Source organism: Dama dama, chromosome 17 (genome assembly GCF_033118175.1).
Source record: "Dama dama isolate Ldn47 chromosome 17, ASM3311817v1, whole genome shotgun sequence".
NCBI lineage: Eukaryota > Metazoa > Chordata > Mammalia > Artiodactyla > Cervidae > Dama > Dama dama.
Window position 1 is genome coordinate 44,483,067 of NC_083697.1, and position 27,489 is coordinate 44,510,555.

Below are 27,489 nucleotides of genomic sequence, written 5' to 3' on the forward strand. Positions count from 1 at the left end.
ATGGTGACCAGCTGTTCTCTCTCTCTGATGAGGCCAGAATAAGAGAAGAGGGGCATAAATTGCAGTTGGAGAGAATTCAAATGATGTAAGGAGGAACTCTGCGGGTAGCAAGCATGGCTAGGCAGCAGAGGAGTTAGCAGAGCTGTTAATTCCATCCCTGACAATGTGTCTGGAATAGTTTGGTGAGCTTTACATAAGGCAAGGAGTTCACCTAGATGACTTTGACAGAGCTTTCTGGTTCCAAGATTCTGCCTTCACTCCTCATCCTGCACTTCAGTTGGTGGCACTCACAGTCTACATTATAAGGCGAACGATTTGCGCAAGCAAAATCAATGGAGGCATTTTAAAAGTTAGACAACTACAGACATTATATATTGAAGAGACTACAAAAGTTGGACTTGAGAATCAGGCAGACAAGAGGAGTCCAGGCTCAGCTTGGAATTTCTGACCTCAGGCAAGTCATGGAATGTTCCTTGGCTTAGTTCACGGTGGTGTTGAGAGAAATGGATAAATTGTCTGTAAAGCACAGAATACAAATAAACTAAAATATTCCTACTTCAATCAGCAAACCATGGTGGACTTTGTAATTGTTTCTTTGGAGCATATGTAGGATTTATATCTTCTTCAGTTTCACCAAAATACTTGAGATTGATGGTTAGTATTTTATAGTGCTGAATCTGAGACTTAAAGAAACAGAAATTTGTCCAAGATGTGGCTAATAAACATGATTTCAATGCTAGATCAGAAACTTCTCCTTGCTTCTCTAGATCTAGATCAACTGTTTTCTATTGTTTCATTATTTATCACACTTCACCTAATGAAGTCTGTTAATTTACTGTGACAAAAGAAAGGAACATCCATATCCATCACAACTGTGACCTTTTCTCAGAATGAGAAGGCACTTTAAAACAGCCTGTTCTGGGGATATCTTAATCTATTGTTCCAAAAAAGAGTCGATGTTATTTTATGACAGTGTTCAGCTGTTAAGTCTTTATTAAGCAAGTTCCCTTTTCTCTTTGTATATACTTACATTATTTTGTGATAATTTTCCAGCTTCACAGACAGTGATCAATGGGACCTGACACTCCATCTTCACTGACTAAATTTAAATGGCTATATATCTAAGTGGGCAATTCTTTCAGTTCAGTTCAGTGGCTCAGTCATGTCCGACTCTTTGCAAACCCATGAACCGCAGCACGCCAGGCCTCCCTGTCCATCACCAATTTGCAGAGTCCACCCAAACCCATGTCCATTGTGTTGGTGATGCCATCCAACCATCTCATCCTCTGTCATCCCCTTCTCCTGCTGCCCTCAATCTTTCCCAGCATCAGGGTCTTTTCAAATGAGTCAGCTTTCCGTATCAGGTGGCCAAAGTATTGGAGTTTCAGCTTCAACATCAGTCCTTCCAATGAACACCCAGGACTGATCTCCTTAAGATGGACTGGTTGGATCTGTTTGCAGTCCAAGGAATTCTCAAGAGTCTTCTCCAACACCACAGTTCAAAAGCATCAATTCTCTGGCTCTCAGCTTTCCTTATAGTCCAACTCTCACATGCATACATGACTACCGGAAAAACCATAGCCTTGACTAGACAGACCTTTGTTGGCAAAGTAAAGTTTCTGCTTTTTAATATGCTGTCTAGGTTGGTCTTAACTTTCCTTCCAATGAACAAGCGTCTTTTAATTTCATGTCTGCAATCACCATCCACAGTGATTTTGGAGCCCAGAAAAATAAAGTCAGCTACTCTTTCCCCATCTATTTGCCAGAAGTGATGGGACCAGATGCCATGATGTTAGTTTTCTGAATGTTGAGCTTTAAGCCAACTTTTTCACTCTCCTCTTTCATGTTCATCAAGAGGCTCTTTAGTTCTTCTTCACTTTCTGCCATAAGGGTAGTGTCATCTGCATATCTGAGGTTATTGATATTTCTTCTGGCAATCTTGATTCCAGCTTGTGCTTCCTCCAGCCCAGCATTTGTCATGATGTACTCTGCATATAAGTTAAATAATCAGGGTGACAATATACAGCCTTAATGTACTCCTTTTCCTATTTGGAACCAGTCTGTTGTTCCATGTCCAGTTCTTTAAGGGAGAAAAATTCTATAGAAAATGAAAAGACCTATTAAGTAGCTTCCCCAGAGGTAAGAGTCTATAAAACCTGGCTTAGACTGGAAGGAATGAGCTCTCATGGGTGCCAGTATCCACCTGGCCCTAAATTGTGGGTCAGTGTTTGCTGGTCAGATGATCTCTTTCCCACAGTTTTTGAGAGTGGAGGAGTGACAGAATATATGTAGTTTTCCTGAGCTCAAGTGTGATTCTTCATCTAAATTGCATAATCCAGAAAATGATCCCAGTAACTATTACCCAAGTTCCTTCAAAGATGATACTTACATAGTAGCATGTTAGATGAACAGGAAAGTGGGAAACTCATTAGGTAAAATAGATGCCTCTTGGAGATTCAGGGTGTAATTCTCTTGTGGAGGCCTGTTTAGAAAGGCTGATGAAAGTAACTATATAGCTGGTCTTTCCTTATTCACTGGGGTCCCTAATGGTCTCAGTCTTCTTAAGATGTTCCATCTCCACTATCCACTAGAAAACTGTAACTGTTACCATTAGTCCTCATTATCCATGGGTCCCAATACCATCTCTAGATCGCTCTGGCTTTGCTTTAGCACTAGTTAGAAAAAAGCAAATAGCAGAATGAGTATGTGAATGCATTTAGTCATGTGAGTACAAATGTTTATGTAAATTCAATTCATATTGGATAAATGTTACAAGCATATACTTGTGCTAAACATCACAAGGACAAGGAGGATTGTAATAATCTCATTTAGCTAACCATTCAAATCATGATTTATCAAATGGTTTCAATTATGATATATTCAGAAATGATAAAGGGACAATAGACACAATCAAATGTCATCATAAAAATTATTCTATAGCAATTTTTGAGATGAAATATAAGAACTAGGTATACAACTACTAAATCCACCCAAATGCCCAGATTTAGGAAACAATATAGATAGACTCTAGCTAAAAATCTTGTTGGTAAAAATATCAATTTATTAGGGGAGTGATATAACTATTTTTATACATATATATGTGTGTGTGTGTGTGTGTGTGTGAGAGAGAGAGAGAGAGAGAGAGAGAGATTAAATTTGTTCCAGTTAACTGTGGGAAGTGGGAGGCAAGATAGTTGAGCTGGAAGCAGGTTAAAATTAACTTGTATATTATAGCTCTGTTAAAGTTACAAAAATGGAAAAGGGATGCTTGCCTCTTAGCTTGTTTTTACAGTAACACAGGATCCAGTGATCTTACCTGGACCAGCCTTTCTTCAGTTTGCCAAGACGAGAGGATGTGTGAAAACAGAAGATACCAAGGGAAGTGCTATAGATCCTTAGCAATGATATCTTTGTCCTGCCTGGAAGGCACTATGATGAGGTAAAACTAAAACTGCTGTATGTTTGGCAATAGGGCCAGTTGTTATGCTATATCAGCAAACTCTACCCAGAGCACAGTTTCCAAGGAACCCATCTGGAGTTCAAGGTAAAATTTTAGCCCTTCTATTTTTAATGGTGATATAACTGTATGTTACATACAGTATCTACTCCTACAAAGACCTACAAGACCTTCTGGAACTAACACCCCAAAAAGATGTCCTTTTCATTATAGGGGATTGGAATGCAAAAGTAGGAAGTCAAGAGATACCTGGCTGCTGCTGCTAAGTCACTTCAGTCGTGTCCGACTCTGTGACACCCCACAGACAGCAGCCCACCAGGCTCCCCCCTCCCTGGGATTCTCCAGGCAAGAACACTGGAGTGGATTGCCATTTCCTTCTCCAATGCGTGAAAGTGAAAAGTGAAAGTGAAGTCGCTCAGTCATGTCTGACTCTTTGCGACCCCATGGACTGCAGCCTACCAGGCTCCTCTGTCCGTGGGATTTTCCAGGCAAGAGTACTGGAGTGGGGTGCCATTGCCATCTCCGGAGATACCTGGAGTAACAGGCAAACTTAGCCTTGGGGTACAAAAAGAAGCATGGCAAAGACTAACAGAGTTTTGCAACAGAACGCACTTGTCATATAAAACACCCTCTTCCAACAACAAAAGAGAAGACTCTACAAGTGCATAACACCAGATGATCAATACTGAAGTCAGATTGATTATATTCTTTGCAGCCATAGATGGAGGAGCGCTATACAGTCAGCAGAAACAAGACCGGGAGCTGACTGTGGCTCAGATCATGAACTCCTTATTGCCAAATTCAGATTTAAATTGAAGAAAGTAGGGAAAACCACTAAGCCATTCTGATATGACCTAAGTCAAATCCTTCATAATTATACAGTAGAAAAGACAAACAGATTCAAGGGTTAGATCTGTTAGACAGAGTGCCTGAAGAACTATGGATGGAGGTTTGTGACTTTGTACAGGAGGCAGTGATCAAGACCTTCTCCAAGAAAAAGAAATGTGAAAAGGCAAAACAATTGTCTGAGGAGGCCTTACAAATAGCTGTGAAAAGAAGAGAAGTATAAGGCAAAGGAGAAAAGTTTCCTTATATCTTTCGATATACCCATTTCAATGCAGAATTCCAAAGAATAGCAAGAATACATAAGGAAACCTTTCTCAGTGATCGGTGCAAAGAAATAGAGGAAAACAATAGAATGGGAAAGACTAGAGCTCTCTTCAAGAAAATGAGAGATACCAAGGGAATATTTCATGCAAAGATGGGCACAGTAAAGGACAGAAACAGTATGGCTCTAACAGAAGCAGATTATATTAAGAAGAGGTGGCAAGAATACACAGAAGAGCTATACAAAAAAGATCTTCATGACCCAGATATCCACGATGGTGTGATCACTCACCTAGAGATAGACATCCTGGAATGTGAAGTCAATTGGGCCTTAGGAAACATCACTATGAATGAAGCTAGTGGAGGTGATGGAATTCCAGTTGAGCTATTTCATTTCCTAAAAGATGATGCTGTGAAAGTGCTGCTCTCAGTATGCCAGCAAATTGGGAAAACTCAGCAGTGGCCACAGGACTGGAAAAGGTCAGCTTTCATTCCAATCCCAAAGAAAGGCAATGCCAAAGAATGCTCAAACTACCACACAATGTACTCATCTCACATGGTAGCAAAGTAATGCTCAAAACTCTCCAAGCCAGGCTTCAATAGGATGTGAACCATGAATTTCTAGATGTTCAAACTGAATTTAGAAAAGGCAGAGGAACCAGAGATCAAATTGCCAATATCCGTTGGATCATCGAGAAAGCAAGAGAGTTCCAGAAAAACATTTACTTCTGCTTTATTGACTATGCCAGATTCTTTGTGTGGATCACAACAAACTGTGGAAAATTCTGAAAGACATGGAAATACCAGACCACCTTAATTGCCTCCTGAGAAATCTGTATGCAGGTCAAGAAGCAACAGTTAGAATTGGATGTGGAACCACAGACTGGTTCCCAATCAGGAAAATAGTATGTCAAGGCTGCATATTGTCACCCTGCTTATTTAACTTATATGCAGAGTACATCATGAGAAATGCTGGGCTGGATGAAGCACAATCTGGAATCAAGATTGCCAGGAGAAATATCAATAACCTCAGTTATGTGGATGACACCACCCTTATGGCAGAAAGAGAAGAACTAAAGAGCCTCTTGATGAAATTGAAAAAGGAGAGTTTAAAAGCTGGCTTAAAATTCAACATTCAGAAAACTAACATCATGGCATCTGGTCCCATCACTTCATGGCAAATAGATGTTAAACAATGGAAACAGTGACAGACTTTATTTTTTATGCTCCAAAATCTTTGCAGATGGTGATAGCAGCCTTGAAATTAAAAGACGCTTGCTCCTTGGAAGAAAAGGTATGACCAACCTAGACAGCATGGTAAGTAAAAGACAGAGACATTACTTTTCCAACAAAGGTCCATCTAGTCAAAGCTTTGGTTTTTTCAGCAGTCATGTATGGATGTGAGAGTTGGAGTATAAAGAAAGCTGAGCAGAAAGAATTGATGCTTTTGAACTGTGGTATTTGAGAAGACTCTTGAGAGTGCCTTGGACTGCAAGGAGATCCAACCAGTCCATCCTAAAGGAAATCAGTCCTGAATATTTATTGGAAGGACTGATGCTAAAGCTGAAACTCCAATACTTAGGCCACCTGATATGAAGAACTGACTCATTGGAAAAGATCCTAATTCTGGGAAAAATTGAAGGCTGGAGGAGAAGGGGCTGGCAGAGATGAGATGGTTGGATGTCATCACCGACTCAATGGACATGAGTGTGAGCAGGCTCTGGGAGTTGGTGATGGACGGGGAAACCTGGTGTGCAGTCCATGGGGTGACAAAGAGTCAGACACAACTGAATGACTAAACTGGCTGAACTGTATGTTAGCAACTTAAATTCACTAAATCTCTGTTTTCCTATGTGAGAAACTTCTAGTGTTTGTAGAGACTATTAGCACTTAGGTATATATTTTATATATATGTAAGTGGTAATTATTTTCTAGATAAATACTCAAACTTATTTTTCCCCTATTATAAAAATGTATGTATATAATACCTATGGCTTATTCCTTTTTATATATGGCAGCAATCAGCACAATATTTTAAAGCAATTTTCCTCCAATTAAAAATAGATGAATTTATATAAATATAAACATGCAAGCCTACATCTTTATTTGGATATTTTTCCATTTGAGGGTCATCTTGCTTTTGCCATTGTCATTAAACTGGGGGGTAAAAAGGGGATATTTAGTACAACTCAATGAAACAAACCCAATGTTCACTGTATAATCTGTCTTCCTGTTCCTTTGTTGAGTAGGAAATGTAAGACCAGGTGCCTTAGAAAATTGACCAAAATATTGCATCTGTATGATAAAAATGGCCAAACAGTATGACCAAGGAATGGCCACATCCATTTTCAATTCAAATGTCTGCCAATGCAGGTCCAATGTATTGGAACAGCAGCTTCATTTTGCTTTGCGCTGCACCAACCTTCTGCTCAGGCCTTGAGTAGTCACTATAATTGAATAAGAAAGCGCAATAGCAAAAGAGAGAGTGAAAGGGAGCTTTGGGGAGTTAAATTGGTAATAGACTGAGAGAGCAGGGAAACTGGTAATGGACTAGCAGTCTGCAGCATGGCCCTGGACCTTGCACAAATTGTGACTGAAAGTCATTACCACCTGCATGCTGCCCACTGAGCTGTGGGAATGTGCTCTCAGCATTGATTCTCTTCCTGCTGGTCACAGGCCCAGTGCAGGAGCTCATCATTTGGGACACTTTTGGCAGCAAACAGAACAAAAATTAAATAAGTAAATAGAAAAGAGGATGGAAAAGAGGCGAGTGCTAGTCTAGTATAAAGAGAGAGCAGCCCTTCGTCCTGGAGATTGTCTCTCTGAATGGGGCCACCACAAGGCTTTGGTTCTCTGCATCCATAGAAACAGGTCAGACATATCCAACCCTTCTACAAGCAGGAGGGAATAAATTACAAAATAAGAAAAGGTAAATAACAATTTTTCCCAATATATCTTTTTGAAACTCCTTCATCTTTAATATATTAGGAGGATTTATAGACCTGTGACTTTAATATAGATGGTAGGCTGGTGAAAGATGACAACCTCAAGAATATTACACAATAATAGATATATTTTAAATTAATAGTATTACAATGATTGAAAAGCTTCTGAGATAAATCTTTGCATACATTTCTCATTTAATTTCCTTAACAACACTATTAATTATATAACTTTAAACTCCAGGAGATAGTGAAAGACAGGCAAGCCTGGCATGCTGCAGTCCATGGGGTCGTAGAGTCAGACACGACTTTAGTGACTAAACAACAAACAAAAACAAGCCTCTTTCACAGGAGAGGAAGAGGAGTGTTATATGTTAAATTGTGTCCCCTATAATTCATATGTTGCATCCTTAACCTCCTTAAACAAGGTTAACTTACCTGAATACAAGGTCATTGCAGATGTGATTAGCTAAGACGAGGTCTGGAGTAGAGTCCTGATTGGGGAAATTTGGACGTAGACACATGTACAAGGAGAAGACCATGTTGGTTACACAAACCAAGGAATACCAGTAGCTAGGAGAGAAGCCTAGAACAGATCCTTCCTTACTTGAGAGGAAGTATAGCCCTGACAACATCTTGATCTCAGAATTCTAGCTTCCAGAACTGTGAGACAATACATTTCTGTTGTTTAAATTTCCAGTCTGTGGTATGTTGTCATGGCAGTTTTAGCAAACTAGCAAGGAGTTTGAGAGTGATAAAATGCTTTCTCCAACTTTACAGAGCCAATCAGTTGTGGAGTAGGGATTTGGACCAGACCTGTCTGCCTCCAGTTCATTTACTTAGCTCTTATGTTCTTTTTCTTCAAACAAGTACATAGCCACATTGAAAGAGACTCAAGTGATGTTTGGTCGGACACATCTGATACCTTATTATACTTTACAAATAACATCTATACCAGTGGCTCATCACATTTCTTATTCTACATCATCATAGAGAGCTATCTCTCTGCCTTCCCAAGCAGTACATTTCTACTTGGAATAATCTGTGTTGTTAGAAAGCCATTCACCTTTTTCAAAGCTTCATTCAAATCTTAGCCCCTCTGTGAAGTTTCTTTCAAATAACCACTTACCAGATGCAGAAAAATTAATGAAGCCATTGGAATTCATATGGTACAATTTTTTAGTGTTGTCAGCATAGTTCCTTTCCCCCCTTATCATTCTACTCTAATTTGATGAAGCAAGAAAATTTAGTAGTTTAGAATACTTGTTTTCAATGTGTAGCCCCCAGTCAGTGAATGCCCTCTGGGAACTTGTTAGAAATGTATATTCTCAGCTCCAACCTGAAACCTACTGAATCAGAAAGTATTGATGGGATCCAGCCATTGTATCTTTTAATGAGTTCTTCAAGTGATTGTGATAGATACCAAACCTTGTAAGCCACTGGCTTAGGGCATGGACTTCAGTCATGTATAAAGAAGAATGCTAGAACTTAAAATACAGTCTATTGACTGGGTTTGTTCCCAATTTAACTTGTTCCATAATAGCGTATATTAGGTAAATTTTGTTTATGATCCATAAAATATTAATAGAATAAATTGGAATATAGTAACTTGGTAGATTAAAACTTTCCTAAACTAAAAAAAAAAAAAAAAAAAACTATCTGAGCAAAGTGAAAAGATGATGTAAAATGAGCAAATAGAAACCTATATCTAGAAAAATTTAAAAAAAAGCATACTAACTTATTAGCAAAATATCCACAAAAGAATAAAACTATGTTGTTTCAAAATTGTACTCTTCAAACTAGTTTCAAGAAAAAAATTTTGAGGGGAAAATGCATGCCTAGCCTAGCTGGCTAGCATGTCTAAGAAAATGAAAAATATTTTCTGAGATTTAGAAACCATGCAACAATATACACATGTACAATTATTAAAGACACACACACACACAACATGTTTTCTTGATATTGTACCCCTGAAAGAAAAAAAAGAGAAAAAACAAAACCAAATGCTCAAAAAATGGATAACCATAGCATAAAATCCCAAATGTGCCTTCAACACCATCTGGATTCCTTATCTGCTTTCCCTGGTAAAGACATTTTTCTACTCCCTTACTGACCACTTGGTCTCTCTGATCTCCTTTGCCTTTTTCATTCTCTGCTAATGACCTTATAGACCTTCACAATGACCTTCATAATAGACCTTCATAATGACCTTCATAGAATAGCATTTTTATATCACAAAGGAATAACTGCATGTTTTCTCACAGATTTAAAAAAGTCCTTCATCTCATTTCATACTTAATACTACATTGTAATAGAAGATATGATTGCACCTGGGTGGCTAAATCTTCAGTATTTCATCTAGATCCCATATACAACTGTCTTTCTGGCCTTATTAGTTGCCCTTCTTATGCCTGTTTCTATCTCACTACTGTAACCTTCACAAACATGTTGAAAATGCTGTTAATTCTCGAGCTCTAGTTCTTGATTCTCATTCCCTCTTCCTCCCATTTACATCTGGGTTCCTATCTATTGAAACTTGCTATATCCACAAATGACCTAGTTGCTGAATCAAATACAATTTTTTTTTAGTTTTTAATTTTACATTAATTTTGAAGTACACATTGTCAGTTGCCTATAAAGCATCTATTATTCTTGTCTTCCTTTCTGACAGAATCTAGGACATAACCCTTTACCACTAAGTCACATACACTAGAAGCTACCTGACCTATTTTCAATACCATCATGATTGATCTAAAAGTATTTCCATTTCTCTTGCCCATGCAGAAATGAGCAGGTGACCCTGTCATACTGTAACATAAAGAGATGTGGGGAAAGATCTCAAAAAGGGAAAGCTCTCTTTTAAGGGATGTGAACTCATATAACTCTGTTTTCCAATGGCAAGAGAGAAGCTAGCCTTAAGACGAAATTTGCACTGTGGACAGCACAGCCAAGAGGTAGAGAAATCATGCTCCTTTACACCATCTTGAGATACTGGATCAATCAGCAATAGTGTGGATAAGATGGAATCCAACACAATTCTTGTTGGCTTAAGCCAAACATCTCTAGTTTAGATACACTAGTATCTAAAACATCCCTACGAACACCCTGCTGGACACCATGACAGTCTGCTTTTTATAAAATTTCTGTGCTATTTCTGCTAACTCTTTGGCTGCTTCCCCACATTCTACTTTTCATGATTTTGCTTTTCTTTCTGCCATAAATTTGAATGGCCCTGAAGCCTCCTCTCCTATGCTCCAGTAGTACAGAGCTATTAGCCTATCTCTGAATTTGAAATAGATTTGACTTTGCATGATTATCATTTTTTTTTAAGTAGGAGGTCTCTTCCACATTCTCCACATCTTGACTACAAAGACTTTATATGTTTGTTCTTTAAGTCATGTCTTAAATATCATGTACTTTGACAGTCTTTTATTTCTCACACCCCACTCTATTTTAGAGTTCCTGCTTTGATTCCTCATACATTCCTCCACTTTTCCTTTATAGCACTTGTCTCAATTCATTATTTAAATCTTCATAACACCAGTTGATGAAACCTCCAAATTGAAAAAATTAGGTGATATCACAGATAAATACAGATACAAATATTAAATACCATGATGACAAATTAAATATGTTTATACCGTAAAGAAAATGATAGAGCTTTATGCTGAAGCATAAAGAGCATTTGATATTATGAAAATAATAATAACAATCATGCAATTGAGAAGAAATATACTATTCATTGATTCTTTATTAAATAACATTTTTCATTAAAAAATGCTTGCCATGTATTCTTTCTGAATTAATCTTTGATTTTGATACAGTAATTATTAAAATGGCAAATATATTATTTAATGTTTTTGACAATCAGTTCAGTCACTTAGTCATGTCTGACTCTTTATAACCCCATGGGCTGCAGCAGACCAGATTTTCCTGTCCATCACCAACTCCCAGAGCCTGCTCACACTCATGTTCATTGACTCGATGATGCCATCCAACCATCTTATTCTCTGTCATTGCTTTCTCATTCCACCTTCAATCATTCCCAGCATCAGGGTCTTTTCAAATGAGTCAGTTCTTCGCATCAGGTAGCCAAAGTATTGGAGTTTCAGCTTCAGCATCAGTCCTTCCAAAGAGTATTCAGGACTGATTTCCTTTAGGATGGACTGGTTGGATCTCCTTGCAGTCCAAGGGACTCTCAAGAGTCTTCTTCAACATCACAGTTCAAAAGTATTAATTCTTTCTGCTCAGCTTTCTTTATACTCCAATTCTCACATCCATACATGACTGCTGAAAAGACCAAAGCTTTGACTAGATGGACCTTTATTGGAAAATTAATGTCTCTGTCTTTTACTATGCTGTCTAGGTTGGTCATACCTTTTCTTCCAAGGAGCAAGTGTCTTTTAATTTCAAGGCTGCTATCACCATCTGCAGTGATTTTGGAGCTAAAAAAAAAAAAAAAAAAAAAAAGTCTGTCACTGTTTCCATTGTTTCAACATCTATTTGCCAAGAAATGATGGGCCCAGATGCCATGATCTTAATTTTCTGAATTTTGAATCATAAACCAACCTTTTTACTCTCCTTTTTCAGTTTCATCAGGAGGCTCTTTAGTTAATCTTTGCTTTCTGCTGGGGGTGGTGTCATCGCATAACTGAGGTTATTGATATTTCTCCCAGCAATCTTGATTCCAGCTTGTGCTTCATTCAGCCCAGCATATAAGTTAAATAAGCAGGGTGACAATATGCAGCCTTGACGTACTCCTTTTCCTATTTGGAACCAGTCATTTGTTCCATGTCCAGTTCTAACTGTTGCTTCTTGACCTGCACACAGAGTTCTCAGGAGGCAGATAAGGTGGTCTGGTATTCCCATCTCTTTCAGAATTTTCCACAGTTTCTTGTGATCCACACAGTCAAAGGATTTGGCATAGTCAATAAAGCAGAAGTAGATGATTTTCTGGAACTCTCCTGCTTTCTCAGTGATCCAAAAGATGTTGGCAAATTTGATCTCTGGTTCCTCTGTCTCCTCTAAATCCAGCTTGAATATCTCAAAGTTCACGGTTTATGTACTGTTGAAGCCTGGCTTGGAGAATTTTGAGCATTGCTTTGCTACTGTGTGAGATGAGTGCAATTGTGTGGTAGTTTGAGCATTCTTTGGCATTGCCTTTCTTTGGGATTGGAATGAAAACTGACCTTTTCCAGTCCTGTGGCCACTGCTGAGTTTTCCCAATTTGCTGGCATATTGAGGGCAGCACTTTCACAGCATCGTCTTTTAGGAAATGAAATAGCTCAACTGGAATTCCATCACCTCCACTAGCTTTGTTCATAGTGATGCTTCCTAAGGCCCAGTTGACTTCATATTCCAGGATGTCTGTCTCTAGGTGAGTGATCACACCATTGTGGATATCTGGGTCATGAAGATCTTTTTTGTATGGCTCTTCTGTGTATTCTTGCCACCTCTTCTTATCTTCTGCTTCTGTTAGAGCCATACTGTTTCTGTCCTTTACTGTGCCCATCTTTGCATGAAATATTCCCTTGGTATCTCTCATTTTCTTGAAGAGAGCTCTAGTCTTTCCCATTCTATTGTTTTCCTCTATGTCTTTGCACTGATCAGTGAGGAAGGCTTTTTTATGTATCCTTGCTATTCTTTGGAACTGTGCATTGAAATGGGTACCTCTTTCCTTTTCTCCTTTGCCTTTCACTTCTCTTCTTTTCACAGCTCTTTGTAAGGCCTCCTCAGAGAACTGTTATGCCATTTTGCATTTCTTTTTCTTGGAGAAGGTCTTGATCACTGCCTCCTGTACAAAGTCACAAACTTCCATCCATAGTTCTTCAGGCACTCTGTCTAAAAGACCCTAACCCTCGAATCTGTTTGTCACTTCTACTGTATAATTATGAAGGATTTGATTTAGGTCATATCTGAATGGCTTAGTGATTTTCCCTACTTTCTTCAATTTAAAGCTGAATTTGGCAATAAGGAATTCATGATCTGAGCTACAACCAGCTCCCAGTCTTGTTCCACTGACTGTATAGAGCTTCTCCATCTATGGCTGCAAAGAATATAATCAATCTGATTTCGGTATTGATCAACTGGTGATATCCATGTGTAGAGTCTTCTGTTTCGTTGTTGGAAGAGGGTGTTCTCTTGGGAGAGCTCTAATAGCCTTTGCCCTGCTTCATTCTGTACTCTAAGGCCAAATTTGTCTGTTACTCCAGGTATTTCTTGACTTCCTACTTTTGCATTCCAGTGTCCTATAATGAAAAGGACATCTTTTTTGGGTGTTAGTTCTAAAAGGTCTTGTAGGTCTTCATAGAGCATTCAACTTCAACTTCTTCAGCATTACTGGTCGGGGCATAGACTTGGATTACTGTGATATTGAATGCTTTACCTTGGAAATGAACAGAGATCATTCTGTCATTTTTGAGATTGTATCCCAGTACTACATTTCTGACTCTTTTTTTGACTATGAAGGCTACTCCATTTCTTCTAAGGGATTCTTGCCCACAGTAGTAGATTCCACTAGTTTGTTCCTGACAGCTTTTACTTGTTTTTAGAGGTAAAAGATCTTCTATTTTTTTGCCAGGTGAATTGTTAAGGGTTTCACATTAGAAAAAGAAAATGTTACAGTATTCAAGTGGAGCAAGCAAAAGGGTTTTTGTATCTACTTAGTCTGCAAACAATAAGACTGAACAAGCTAGCTCAATGCTGCAGCAAAAGTTAAGAAATGCAGAGGCGACTACATAGGAGAAAAAGCTTGTAATTAGTACAGTTATAGTTAGAGCAAGAGCTCCTTGCAAGTTCCCTGGGGAAAATGCCTTTATTAACAAGGGCCCACACCCTGGGGTACATTTATTTGTTTTCTTTTATACTTATTTTACTTTTTCAATAGCAACCCCTACTAGATATGCCTAGACATCCTAGTCTCTTCACTTCCTTTTCAATGTTCCCCTCTTCAAATTGTAGCAAAATCACTTCAATTGACATGATTTGTCGTTGTTCCCTTTTCTCTCTAATGGCTTTCTATTCTATTCTGTATTTGTTCATCCCTTCAACAGTGTTATTAAAATCAAAGTCCCTTATCTTGAGTGATGAAGTTTTTCTCTATATTTGCCTTAAATTTTCCTTTTAGAAAAATCTTCTCCCTATGATTTTCTCTAGTCACAGAATATCTGTTCTTAAATGTATAAATCGTGTTATATAGCACAACTTCAGGAACCATGAATTAGTATAATTTAAAATTAATTTTGATTTTCAAATAAGTTTTCATTTTCATATGTTTGTCTATAAGAATTTATTTTATTTCTCTTTGGGGACCTTCAATTTTGGGGCAGGTTTACCAAAAAAAATTAATAACCCATTCTCTTTGATATAAGCTACTCAAAATGTACTAAAATAAAATAAACCTTCATAACTTTAAAACTTCAATATTTTCATCTCCATGAAATGTTCTATATACAAAGCTATCTAGAGTAAATGTGAAATCATATTTTCCTCAATAAATGCTCTCCTTTTAAATATTAAGGTGGAAAGTCAATATAAAAACTGCATTAATTCCTCTTGCTTGAAATGCTCTTAGTAAATAGTTCTCTGTCCAAAAACGAGAAAATGTGGAATATTAATTCTAACTCCAGACTAAATCACTCACCAGTTAAGAGTATCTGTTTCTAAATTATTTCAATCATTCTGAAACTGCAAATAAAAATATGTGCAGTATTTATAAGAATCACAAGCACTTTGAGATTTATGAAATGGAGGAAACTTAGCCATTTTTCCATTCAGCTGTTGCAATCCTGAGAGTTATTGATGGATTAACGATATGTGTAAGTGGCAGCGATATAAGTAGGTGGAAAGTTTCAGAAGTCTGGAATGTGTAAGTTTTATGTCAAGAGGACTTTGAAATGGAGAACTCTTGCAGTTCACTTTCAGCAACATGAAATGGCTATTCACTTAGGTTCCAATTTTAACCTCTATAATTGGTTTGCTGAAAAACAATAATACACCAAAATTCTTATTCAAGCAATTTTTCTATAGCAACAAGACTTTCTTTTATTACCTGTGTATTTTGGTTTAGTTTTTAAGAGTCAAGTAATTCCCAAAGAGATTTGTATGTTTCCATTGACTTTTTAAAAGTAATGAGTTTCCACCTTATAAATGAAAGATAGGATAGAAGGTTAATTTTACAGTGGAAGAAGTTACAGGAACCAGTAGACCACATTTGTATTTCATTCCAGCAGACAGTTGACAGCATTTGCTAAACAGGAGCCAAGTGGTTACTTCCACCAGTAGTCAATTAGCAAGGGAAGCAATTTCAATATGTTCTGCTATTACTGCATATTGCTATTTAAATATTTCACCCACTTGACATCTAATCTTCAAGATCATGGCAGTTGGTCAATGAGGTAGACATTTGGGTTCTCACAGTGCCTTGCCATTCAGTATGTCTTGTGGGACCACCTGGTAGACCGGACAAAGCTAGGTGGCTTTCTGGTCTTCAGTGGCCATGTTAGATAATATTACATTAAAATATTACATTTTTAAGAAGGCCTATAAAATAAAGAAATTTATAGAGACTATGAAGTTAGCAGAATTCATATAAAATATAAATAAACTTTGCCTAAGTCACAGCACACAGTCTAGAATCTTTGAGAAACATCACCCAGAGCTTTGTGTAGGAATCCTGAACCAGTGAATACATAAAGATAGGCTATCTGTATGAATGAATACATGGTGATGCAGCTATCCCATCACTGTACCATCATTTTTTCTGAACTATGGTGCTATTAAATAAATGAAAGTCTGGTTTGAGGGGTTTTAAAAGGAATATATTACCTTACTAAGCCTAATTTTGTAAGAGGGAGAGTGGTAGATATTCTCCAGGATAGCAACCAGGACCCTCATCTTCTGATGTTCAAGCCCTTCTTAGTTACCTTCACCTTGAATATGGGCATGACCTGTGTTTGTCTCTAACAGAGAATACAATAAAGGTGATAGGATGCATGTAACTGTATATGGTTTTCACATAATACTGTAGGATCTGTCTTCCTGGAGTCCCTATTCTATTTTGTTGGATTTGAAGAACTAAGTGACCAACTTGGGAAACCTTATGTGTGTGGTCTCTAGAGCTAGGGCCACCTCTTGTTGACAGCAGGCAAGCACCTGGGGCCCGCAGTCCTACACTTCAAAGAACTGAATTTGTCAATATTCTGAGCAAACTTAGAAGTGGATGTTTCCCCAGTTCAAGCCTCAGAGTAGACCACAGCCCTGGCAATGTCTTCATTGCAATATTACAGAGAATGCAGTTAAACTGTTGACAGGACTCCTAAGTCATAGAAGTCGTGATATAATAGAGAAGAACCATGTAGTATCCTATGTCTATTTATTTTTCAACAAATAATAAACCAAATCTATAAATCTGTAACACATACCTTGGCTACTCAAGAGTGGTCTTTGAAATTTGCATTCTTTCTTTTAGCTAATGTTTTTTTGAGTTCCTAAGCTATATCAAGTATTTCTTCAGCATTTTAAATATATTTGCTTTAAGCCAAAACATATTTACATAGGTATGCATTCTTCATTTACTGATGAAATTAAATATCAAGAAGACTATTACTTTCCGAAGTTTACTCAAGTGGAAATCCAGGTTTGCAAAACTCCAGAACCTGTCCTCTCAACATTCTTATGTATCTCTCAATCAAAGTGTCATTTCAAATAACTCTTTTGTGAAAGATATTATGCTTGTAATTTTGATAAGTTTTCTCAATGAATCCTCAAAATTCTAAGTGCATTTCTCTTTACAAAGCAGGAAACCTATTTAGAGAGCTTTAGTAATGCCACACTAAAGTGGCCTACCTGGGAGTCAAACTTATATCTTCTATGCCATATTTGCAACACTTCTACTATGCATTTTGTACCCCATACTGAACATCTCATATCCCCCACTGAAAAGAGTTTTGCATTTTGTGGCAATTTGTGGGGTCTCCCCATCATAAAGCATGCAAAGGGACAATCAGATGAGTGCTATGTGGGTCTGGATTTGCTTGCTGCACTAGAAAAAAAAATAGGCCATCCATCGAGATATGGGATAATTTGATATCTGTTTAGTCAATTTCAAGTGTTTTGTTAAACAAAAGAAAAACAAACAAAGAAAAAGCAGCAATAATCTGAAAAATCAGAAACATGACCAATTGCAGTGGTAGATTTATTGAGTGGAAATTAATTATAATGATGGTTCAAATGAGTCTAAGGCTTAAAACATGGAGAGTTCCAATTTCAGCATATTCTCTCCAGCTAGTTCTGAGTAACGCTGATGAAGTCAGATGTATCCATACCTACTGTTCAGACAATACAAGAAACACAGGTAAACACACAGACAGTCACATGTTAGAGGACATATTCTAAATTTTTTATAATGACCACTATTGATGCCATAAAAACATAAAAAACAACTGAAACTTGGGAATATGCATGGATATTAAAAAGACCAAAATAAGTCATTCAGATGGTTAAAAATCAAGACACTATGTAAATCTTAAATATGTTTATTTTTTGCATGTATTATAAAACAAATAAATACAAGTTTAAAAGATAACTAACTTCACAAATTACATAAAACAGACATTTGAAGTCATTAACTGGGTTAGGAATAAAGTTCATTCATTACAACCAACCTTTGTTGAGTTTTAACTATGCTGTCTGTAGAATGCAAGGCATGGCATGGAATTCAGAACAGTATGGGCCACAGTTTCCATCCCTAAAGATAGTGCAATCTAGTGGAGAAGACAACACCAACATTTACAAGACAGAATTGATCTATACAAAACGAATTCTTTTTCAGGATTGAGTTTCAGGGAATTGATTATGAACACAATAAGAATTCAGGGAATGGCCCTTCAGTAGGACTTCCTTGTCTCTGTCTTGACAAGGAAGATTTTAAGAAGATGAATGAATTAAAGTCTTGAGAGATGAGTAAAAATTGTCTGAGAAGAGATGCAAATGAAAAAGTCAGGTTGAGGTATATGAAGGAAGCCAAGAGGACAGAGACTAGAAAAAAACAACCTTTTTTTCTTAAACAGAGGACAAAGAAATTAAATAAGTAAAAGTCAAATTAAGAAGGGCTAGAAAGATACGAGAGGCAGCCAACCAGAAAGAGTCAGTCAAGGGAGAACCTTTGAGCAAGGAATTGACTTGACAAAATTGGCTTAGAATAAGTTAATGAAGAGACTGGAGCTAGAAAAGTAAGCCAGGAGATAATTGAAAATAAGTTACAAGTCAGGAAGCTAAGCAAAAGTGTTGCTGCAGGGGTTGGTGATGATTTATGCAAGAAAAGGACTCATATGAAGGAAAAGCTAAGAACTGTCAGTGTAGTATATCTTCAAAAAGCATATATTGATACACTAAAACTTAGCTTCTCTTGGGACTACTTAATAACAAAATAAACATCCAAAGACAGTAAAAATGAAAAATTGTGCACCTATGTGTATATTTAAACAGCAATTGACTCAGCCTAAGGAATCCGTTTTTTTAAAACATACGTATATTAAATGAATAAGAAAAATGAAAGAATAAAGCAGGCCACCTCAAGAGAAATTCCTAGCTAGTTTGATGAGTGAAATATTTGAATCATACACATCAACAACAACAACAAAAAGAGCAAAATCAAAGTGCCAGCTTCTGGTTCAATGGAGTGAGTGGCAGTTTCTAGTCTAGTTCTTTGCCCTCTCATATCTTTATTACAGGAACTTTATTAAAGGAACCTTTCCCCCCGCCTTCTTCACCTACTTGTTTCACTTATCTTACAAGATTAGCTCACATTAACCATTTACCCTCCGCACAGACTGAAGCAGGCACACATTTTCTGTTTCCCAGTGCTATCACAGCACTTTAACATTTTATTGTAATTTTAGGTTTACTGATCATCCCTTTATTATATGGTGAGCTTTCTTTTCTTTTAAATTTCAGAACATGATTAACAAAAAATCAGGATAAATGAACCCAAAACAGAGTGCTGAGTAAACGACTAAATGGAAAAGGCAACTTCTGAAATTAGGAAACCTGTATTTGATGTTCACATAGGGTAGGAAGAAGGATAGTAGTAGTGGTCTCTGAAAGGAGGTCTGTGTGCAAGTGTGCTAAGTAGCTTCAGTTGTGTCAGACTCTTTACGACCCCCTTGGAATGTAACCCTCCAGATTCCTCTGAAGGGATTCTCCAGGCTGGAGAATACTGGAGTGGGTTGCCATGCCCTCCTCCAGGGGATATTCCCAACCCAGGGATCAAACCCACATCTCCTGTGGCTCCTGCATTGCTGGTGGATTCTTTACTGCTGAGCTACCAGGTAAGCCTAAAAGGAGGTCAAAGATGTGATTATTGATAGAAATTGTGCACAATGAAAATGCTTAGCTTGTAGATAATTCCCAATCAAGTAAAGACTTGCATATACCCATATATGAAAAGTGAACATATATTTGCCTTAAGTGTTTTGCCTCTTTCAAAATCTTTCGTGATCTGCTTTTGCAGAGGTCAAGAACAAAACCCACCCCTGCTTTCATGGCTTTTCTTTTCTCTGCTCATTCTATCACTATTTCCCTGATAAATGTCTTCCATGAATTGAAATACCTCAAGGTCTGTGTATCTTCTCCTTTGATATCCCTCATTGGGAAATAGGATGAATGGAAATAGATTTCATGGAACATGGCAACTTCTCAAATCAGGTCCTTTCATTTTACTGAGAAAGTGCCTCCAGTTAAAATAAAATTGCAATGTGTGAAGAATAAAGCTCTCAGGTAAGTTGTGAGGTTAACTAAGAATGCATCCTGTTCTTAAATATGCAGTAAGTAGTTTGAAAAAAAGAATTCTAAAATCCAAATTTGATAGTGCTAAAGTATCTAGTCTGCTTTGAGTGCCTATAATCAGTGTTGCTTCCTTCCGTCTTTTGAAGTTCAAACAAACTGCTGCGCTTCACATTTTGGAAGATGCAGAGCAGGAAGCTCAGCTACAAGCCTGGGGTGATGCCTGTGGAGTACCTCTCTTTTATCAAAGCGACTTTGGAAAACCAACTTCCTTCAGTGGCTCCTGGGGAAAAAAGTTAATTGATTTTTTGGGGTGGCTGTTGTTTTAACTTGTTCATTTTAGAGTTTTGTGTGACATATATACATCCAGGGAGCATAAAAAGATGGAAAATGTGCACCAGGTAAACATGCTTATTTCCACTGGAATAAAATGGAATGAAATTGCATTTCAAAAGCAAGGACAGTGTACTATCTGAGTTTTTTCTCAAGAAAACTCTCAGCAATGTATAATGCTTATTTTAATCCTCATTTCCTAGGTAAAGGGCTTCCCTGGTGGCTCAAATGGTAAAGAATCTACCTGCAATGCAGGAGACCCGGGTTCAATCCCTAGTCAGGAAGATCCCCTGGAGAAGGGAATGGCAACCCACTCCAGTATTCTTATTGGGAAATTCCATGGACAGAGGAACCTGGCAGGCTACAGTCTATGGGGTCGCAAAAGAGTCAGACACGACTGAGTGACCAACACACTCCTAGGTAATGCGGCCATCAACCCCAAACTGTGTGACTGTCAATTACAGGGCCTTATTTCTCACTCCCAGTACGGCTGTGGGTTGTATGGGACTCTGCAACTCAGGCTTTCTCACTTCAGAATTCAGGCTAAAGGAAGTGCCACCACCTGGGACCTGCTATTCTGGTGGCAAGAGAGAAAAGCAAGAGAGGTGCATAAACATTGATAAACATTTTCAATTACAGTCCATCAGCCAAAGTGAGCCACCTGGCCGGGGCTGCCACTGAGGCTAAGAAATATTCTGCTCCTAAGGAAGGCACTTAAAATTATACAGCGACTAAGAGGAAGGAATAATGTTCTAATAGACAAAGGGAGCACATAATTGGAAACTTATCCATAGCAGCTGTTTATCTAACACCTATTTCTTTTGGCCCTCTTTCATCTCCCATTTTCCCTGTCACCTCTTCCTTCTTTTCCTCCTTTTCAATCCTTTTTCTTCTGACAGAAGAATTATTGTAAAAACACTCTGATTCAATATTGGTCAAATATGAGTAATGTAAGGTACAATTTTACAGGAAAATTATACCTGTGAACTTCTGCCACTGAATTACTTTTATCATAATGTTAATGTTTTAATATCTATAGCATATAATTTTCTTGTGCTTATATCTCTTTTTCAAGCAGGAAAGAGAAACATATTTTTACATTAGATACAAGACTGCAAAATATTAAAATTTAACTTCAAAACATTAATTTATTATTCCCAGTGATAGATTTTTGCATAAACTACCTCACCTATGTCAAGCTAAATTGTGGAAGAAATATTATCTGGCCCAGTTCAGGGACAGTGATGTAATAATGTTAATGCAGAAAATACCTATTGGCATTAAAATGTATAAAAATGACATGAATGCATCTAATTTATCTTTGTGTCCTCCAGACTTGCCAAGGTACCTGGTTCATAGCAGATGTAAAAAACAAAAAACGCAAGTTATAAAACAAACTTTACTTAACAGCTAATGATAATCAATCACCATATTTAACAAATGTTTAAGAAAATGATATCTTAGTTGTTTGTTTAATAAGTGCCAGGCAACTTGTCAGGCATTGAGAATAGGATGAAAAGCAAAACAGATTCTTTCTTATCCTGCAATGAATAACGGGGGGGAAAAGTGGGAATTACCTGTTACTCCGGAATATTTCATAGGATAATTAATCTAGTCAGAAAGATCAGCGATGATTGAATGACCATATGAAGGAAAAGAAGAGTTAACTGTGCAGTGGAGGTGAGAGACAGAAGGCATTTCAGGCGAGAAATGATTGTGAAGGTCTTGTGATAGGAGGAAAAACAGTGCATCAGATAAGGTCAGTGTGTTAGACCCAGAGCGGGCATGGGGTATCATATTGCTGCAGGGATGCATTAGATTAGTACTGTGAAAGCTCTTATTCCAAGAAAAAATAGAGGCTACTAATATGTTTAAAGCAGAGAAGAATGACCAGTTTTATATCACAAAAATAAGTGACTTCAGATTATGGTCAAGTGAGAAGGTAGGAAAATCCTCTCCTCATAAATCTGGGGGAAAAAAGTGCAAAAAAATGCAAACCACACACATGTAAAATCACATAAAGCCCCAAATACCTTTTCAGTGATTTGGAAATTGATGAAACCAAAGGCATAAAATGAAAAGTACTTTTGCTTAAAAATAAACAAACATGCTGAACTTAAAAGAGTGAACATCAGAAGATTAGAAATCTCTGACACTCAGGCTCAAGGCTGTTTCTTCGCTCACTCACATTGCCGAAAGTTAGTGGACATGAAAGTTCTGCAGAGACTCTTCGTGTATGTGTGTGCGTGCGTGCGAGCGTGTGTGTGTGTGTGTGTGTGTGTGTGTGTGTTTGCTCAGTCATGTCCGACCCTTTGTGACCCCGTGGACTGTAGCCAAACAGGCTCTTCTGTCCATGGAATTTTCCAGGGGAGAATACTGGGGTGGGTTGCCATTTCCTACTCCGGGGGATCTTCCAGACCCAGGGGTTGAACCTGCATCTCTTATGTCTCTTGCATTGGCGGGAGCATTCTTTGCCACTGCGCTACCTGGGAAGTCTAGAGCAAGCCACAAGGAGAAGCAGTTTCTACTGCCAGCAAAGGGGGCGCTCTCATTTTGTAGTGATAGTGATGTCCACTCCTAGAACATTAAACTCCAAGAACGCTTAATGGCTCTACTAGCTTGATGTGGTAGTTGTTGTATACAATAATATATTTGAGGCTTGACTGAGGCAAAGACAGAGGACCTAAGGCAGTCACACACTCTTGACCAAAGCTGAGGATGCTCATAGGCAGACAGAAAACTAAAAAGGGCTCAATAGAAAGTAAAATTTGGAGTATACATAAAAATAATCTGAATTTGAAGGCACTTTCTTACACATGCAGATACATCTGATATGTAAATAGAAGTCTCATGGACTTGAGGTGGATGAGTGTAACCTCAATTATTGGTTGATGACTTCATGGATTGGAAGACTCAATATTGTTAAAAGATGATTCACCCCTGATTGATCTATAAACTTCATGCAATCTCTTTTAAAACCCCAGTAGTCTTTTGAAAAAACTAATGAGTAGATTCTAAATTTCATATAGAAATACATAAAAACAAGAATTCTATCACACTTTTGAAACAGAATAAAGTTGGAGGATGCACAGTATTTAATTTCAAGGCAAAGTATAAAACCATAGTAATCAAGCTAGTATATTGTCACAAAGATAGGTATATGGATTAATAGAACATATATGGATTAATAGAACAAAATTATGGGTCTGAATGATGCTGAGACAATTGTAAATCCTTGTACAAAAAGAAGAGCAAGGAAGAGGAGGAGGAGGAAAAGGAAAGGGAAAGGAGGAATTTAAAACTTTAACTCACACCATAAAAAAAATGAACTGAAAATTAATCAGATATCTAAATATAAGAGCTAAACTATAAAACTTCTAACTTTTTTAGAAGGACATTTTTAAAGAAATTTTTAGTAGGACAAAATCTTTGTGACCTTAGTTGGGGCAGCACATTCTAAGAAGTGATGAGCTAAATAAAATGAATAAATGGGACTTCACCAAAATTAGAAAGTTGTGTGATTCAAAAATACCATTTAAGAAATCTATATGCTAAAAGAAAATAGGTTTCATGTCTGAAAAAGAATTGCATCCACAATACACAATGAACTTTCAAATTATTATAAGTGGATCAACAATCCAATTGAAGTGGGCAAATTCTCTGAATAGATTCAAATTCACTGAAGATTTAACTATCAAAAGCTAAAAAGCACAAGAAACTTTTTTCCACAGTATTAGCTATTAGATAAATGGAAATCAAAACCACAATAAGTTGTCAGTATACACCAACATAAATGGCTATAATCAAAAAGAGATACAATACCAGTATTTGGGCAAAATGTTGAAAGCTGAATTCTTTGTACATTGCTGCCTGAAATGTAAAATAATACAACTACTTTGGAAAACCATTTGGCAATTTCTTAAAAAGTTAATGTTTCCATGAGACCAAGCTGTTCAATCCTAATGATCTACCCAAGAGAAAAAAAAATCTATGTGCCCCCAAATGAAATGCATACAAATGTTCACAGCAGCATTATTCATAATAGCCAGGATTTGGAGACATTCCAATTCCCACCGGCTGTTAAATAAATAGACAAGATGTGGTAATATCCATACTAAGCAACACTATTGATCAAGAAAAATAAATGAACTACTGACACATACTATAATATGGTAGAGACTTATACCATTATGAAAAGTGAAAGAAGCCCTACACAAAAGACTACTTATTATTTAATTGAAATTGTTATAAAATGCTCAGAAAATGCAAATGATATAAAGACAAACAGAGATAATAAGCTAATCAGTGGGATCGGTAGTGTGAGTCAAGATTAAGTGTATATAGGTCCAAGAGAGATTTTGGAGTTTATGAAAATGTTCTAAATGGTGATGACTATTAAATTACTCTATAAACTTGCTAACAATCATTGAAATGTATAATTACAACGGGGACATGTTATAGTATGTGAATTATGTCTTAATAAAGCCATTGAAAGATGAGTGGCTGTAGAGGAGAGAACTGTTTGGTGGGTGGTGAATAAGAGATTTGATCCAGAGGATTAGTTAGGAATACATTGCACAAATACAGGTAAAGGAAGATTAAATGAAAGTGCCATGCATTCGCTGATGCACAGAGTTAGAAATGAAAGTTACCCTAGAGATCTTTGTTTTCCCATGCTACTGGATTTTAAATTAAAACTCAAGAGTAAGTGAGTTTTCCCATTTCAAATAACTTTATTGGAAGAGCCAAAAGTAGATCTTAGGTCTGTTGAAATATTCAACACTCATTATATTGTTCATTTATTCAGGAGCTGGTAAAAACTCAGCTGAAACTGTTAAAAGCAAAGTTTTATCTGGAAAAACATTATTGTTCTTGAGAATTGGCCCAAAAAAGTAAATGCATTTGTATGAACTGTGTTACAATGGGGTTCTAAGTATGTATTGAGAATAAAATAAAATAAAACTAGCTAAAGATGTTATTCAGGATTTTTTAAAAATTTGAATGCAATTTTAGAAGGAAACATAATGAGCACCAATTTGTCCAAAAAAAAAAAAAAAAAAAAAAGACCTATTAACATTGGAACATATTCAGAAAGTAAGCTATTTCCTTAAATCATAAGTGAGATAGAATTCTGATCATATTTGTTCAACTTAGAAATTGAGGTTGGTGGGCGTAGATTCAGGGGTGGGGATGATACCAATGAGATCAGTTAACTCAGGTAGTAAAAATTTGGTATTCAAATCAATTCATTCATTTCAGAATGACTGTTAGATTTTTTCGATTTAACAAAAGGCATGAAGATTCAAAGAGCCACGATTTCTGTAGAAATAAGTAAGCAAATTCTAGTTCATTTTACCTGAATTAATACTGAATTACTGAATTTATTTCTGGAAGGAAAAAAGTGATTCATGTTCAATATCTCTGCAATTTCAAGGTGACAAGCTTAGCCTGTAAAACGCCTCATGCATGGAAAATCAATCCAAGGAAATTTTTTCCCTGTGAAGCAGATATTAATATTTCAGTAATTAACCTACCATCAAGTGACACCTACTATAATAAGAATAACTTTCTTACAAGGATTATGAAAAGCTTAATATATAGTGCTATTTTTATTCTATGAACACTAGTTTTGATGAGGAGTGAATCTAGAGATTGTTAATGCAATACCAGCTGATGGAAGGCATTGTATAGATTCAGATCTTCATATAAATGTTGTCTGTCTACACTGATCATGATCTAAGTTCTCTAGTCCCTCATCTTTCAGGGTAAAACTTCCATGGTAATATCCCTAATTGTTCCTGTTTTAAATTGTTTTAAATATTTGAGCCCTGATATCTTCTATTATATAATAAGAGCAATTGAACTTCCCATTCCTACCTCTAAAGATCTGTATTAATCAGTTTAGGCTAGGCTATGTTACAGTAAAAATTAAAATAAAACAACACTCTCATGTGTGTGGGTTATTTCCCACTCATGTGAAATTCAATCTAGATTGTTGGACCTCCTCCGCCTTGTAACTATATCATCTGGAACATGTGGTATCCAAGGTATACAATGTTAAGGAATGGGAGAGATATAAAGAGCCACCTACTTCTCAATTGCATCAGTCTGGAATGACACGATTGTCCATCACATTTCATTTACGGGTAGTAGTCACATGCTCCCAATAAATTACAACAGGACCTGGAAATGTGGAGGACTACCTGATGAGCACTGTCATTGCACAGTATCATTGATTACAATAATGATAATATTATAACTTACATAGATATAATTTCATGTAATCTATTCTACTATCTTTTCCTAAAAGAACTGTCATGTTTACATTTTAGGGATGAGAAAACAGAAGTTTAATTGTTTTATTATTATTTTTTATTTGCCCATGTTCACATTGCTACTAAATGTTGAAACTGAAGGTGACATTCAAATATGTCTGATTCCAAAATTTCTCCTGTAACCCATTATTCTATACAGTATAGAGACACAGGAGGCAAATTTAATTCTCGTGGTGTTCAACAGCAAGACCGTTGTTGCTTTAACTTTCTCATTGTCTTTTGACCAATGTCCAGGGTCTAAATTCAAGCAGTGGATTCAGGGTCAATGAATTGTTGTGGAGCTTGGAAGTGAATTTGTTCTCATATAAAGCTTTTGGTGGCTTTGAAAGTGCAACAATCCCAACTGTCTTTGACCTATTACCATATCTTGTCACATGCTTCATTATGAGCCCAAAGCAGATCTTGAAAAATCCAACTTTATTCTTGTTGGGGCAGCTAGATCACATCAGGACATGTTTGTGACAGTGGTTATGGATTGAAAAACAAGGACTACAGTGACAAATGGCATGCTGATATCAGAAAAAAAGGAAGA